This window comes from Branchiostoma belcheri, unplaced genomic scaffold (genome assembly GCF_001625305.1).
Source record: "Branchiostoma belcheri isolate BF01 breed outbred unplaced genomic scaffold, Haploidv18h27 scaffold94, whole genome shotgun sequence".
Classification (NCBI taxonomy): Eukaryota; Metazoa; Chordata; class Leptocardii; order Amphioxiformes; family Branchiostomatidae; genus Branchiostoma; species Branchiostoma belcheri.
The window spans coordinates 967,066-969,564 of NW_017804620.1; the positions used below are offsets into that span (position 1 = coordinate 967,066).

A 2,499-nucleotide genomic window follows, 5' to 3' on the forward strand; every position below is an offset into this window, starting at 1 on the left:
GGAAATGGGCAAAGATATCTGTTGCCATGCTGGAAGGTGGATGGCAGATAACTATGAAGAAAGGAGACAAGAAAAGACTCTCATTTAATGTTTGTTTCTTACGTTGATGCAGTGATATGTGATGCTGACTGTGTATATGTGATGTTCCCACTGAATCAAAACCATTTGTACACTGATTAAGTCAAAATTTTAAACTGTAGGAACCTTGTTTTTTTCAGCCCGCCTTGTTTTTTTTTCGCCCGCTCGCATTAGATTTGAAGTCTGAGGAGGATGTCATCCATAAAATTTACTTGCTGTGGCCTAAGTACCCCGGCAAGTTTTTCAAGGGGGTCACTGCGACTGATTTATTTATTCATATTTTTCTTCCCTCTTATTTGTGATTTCTCTGCATGTGCTAAGATGTAAAATGTGCTGATATTTTCTACATGTGTCTTAAATGACTTTCCTTATAACTTTTATAGTCGTTCTCAGCACGTTTCGTGTACAAAAATCAAATTATGACTGAACGGTGAACCCACCATCACAAAATTATCGACTACGCTGAATTCGGAAACCTCTCGATTACGCTTTACGATAAATTCCAAGTGGCTACAACGCATTACGTAGAATTAAAACGGCGAATACGCTCTACGCAAAATTCTAGAGCGGTCCGTCTACGCTCTACGTAGTGTTAAAACGGCCGATTACGCTCTACGGAAAAGGGTTTGCGGGCCCCCATTCATGCCTTCGTAACCCCGTTTATTCATTCTGAACACGTACAAACCAACCCTGCTTGAAACGCAACCACTTCCCAAAGGTTACTAGCGGTCAAGGTCAAATAAAAAAGCTCATGTACAGGAGGAATAAGTAGGGCGACAACACGCCTCCTTGCGGTACCCCCGACGTGAGCAACTGCCAACTGCTGACCTTGCCGTTCACGAAGACTCTCTGCCTGCGCCCCTGTAAATAGTTGTACAACCAGGCTACCATACGTGGACTTGTGACTGTGTCGTTCACACGCTGGAGTAGTAATGAGTGGCTTACTCTATCAAAAGCCTTACTCATATCTGCGAACAAGACCTGTATTGTTCTCTGATCTCTCGAGTCAAGAGATGTCAGCCACGAGTGGACCATCCTAACGGCGGCGATGACAGTAGAGGATTGTATTATGTGTTTTGATTATATTGTAACAAACTATCCACTTCAGGGAGACTCTTGTCTTTCCCTGCATATGTATGTTTGGTGGTTGGAAAACCAATAAAGAATCAGTCAGAAGCTCGGGAAGAAAACTTGGACCCCATCCAGAGGTCGGGCCCCTTCCCGGAAATGACGTCGACGTTCGGCTGAAACGAAATTAGCCGAGGCGCCCACGAGTCGATCACTGACAGACGCAGGCGCACTCCACGTTTGTTTGCCGTCTGAACTTCAAATCTGGCAGTGTGGCAGGTATGGTGGATCAGATTATAACCTTGTGTAATTTACTACTGTCTGTTGGCAACCATTTGTATACGTGCAGACCGTGAGGATGTGAGTGAACCTGGAGTCCCCTTAAGGGGGGCCAGATTGGGGGTTTCTCATCTTAGTCAAGCGCTGAGTGTGTTTGGTCTCATAGCTGTAGGGGGGCCTGCAAGGGGGGGGGGGGTCCCGACAACGCTCTACGCTAAACAACACGGGGTACATGCCCGTAGCAATGATTTTAAATGGGGGGCAGGGGTTCTGCCCAGTTCTTGAGGGACCAGCGAGCGCCATAGGTTCCTAGGGGGGTCCGGGGGTATGCTCCCCCGGGAAATTTTGAAAAATGAAGCTTCTGAAATGGTATTTCCTGCGTTTTTGTGCCCGTTTGCGGCTTGGATTACGCTAAACGTACAATTAATCGATTACGCTTTACGGTTAATTGCGGATAGCTACAACGCATTACGTAGAATTAAAACGTCGAATTACGCTCTACTAAATGCGCCAATTACGCTCTACGTAACGTTGAATTAGAGGGTCCGTCTACGCTCTACGTAGAATTAAAACGGCCGATTACACTCTGCGGAAAAGGGCTTGCGGGCCCCCTGTAGTGTATAAAACGGAGGGGCATCTGCATGTGTTTCAGATCTGTCGGGGCGGGCGGGGGGCGTGGTCAAGTCTTTCCATCTTCCGCTCGATTTAATGTACATTACGCTTTACGTTAAATAATTTCCAAGTGGCTACAGAGCATTACGTACGCAAAAATTACTAGTATGCGCTCAGTTAATTAATTACGCTCTACGTTGAATTTGAGCGGTCCGTCTACGCTCTACGTAGAATTTAAACGGCCGATTTGACATATATATTTGCGCTCTACGAAAAAGGGCATGCGGGCCCCCCTATAACTTAGGCCACAGCAAGTAAATTTTATGGATGACATCCGCGCGTGCATTAATTTTCGCCTGATTTTGAAAAAAAACAAGAAATTGTGTTGCCTCTGACAGTGGTCAATATGCCGAAAATGGGCAAAGATGTCTGTTGCCATGCCGGAAGGTGGATGGCAGATAA

General features: G+C 45.9%; 1 protein-coding gene across 1 annotated transcript in view; it reads left to right on the forward strand.

The window, feature by feature from the left end:
- LOC109461562 overlaps nt 1-2,499 on the forward strand; it is a 9,112-nt gene that overhangs the window by 2,429 nt on the left and 4,184 nt on the right. The window lies entirely within an intron of this gene.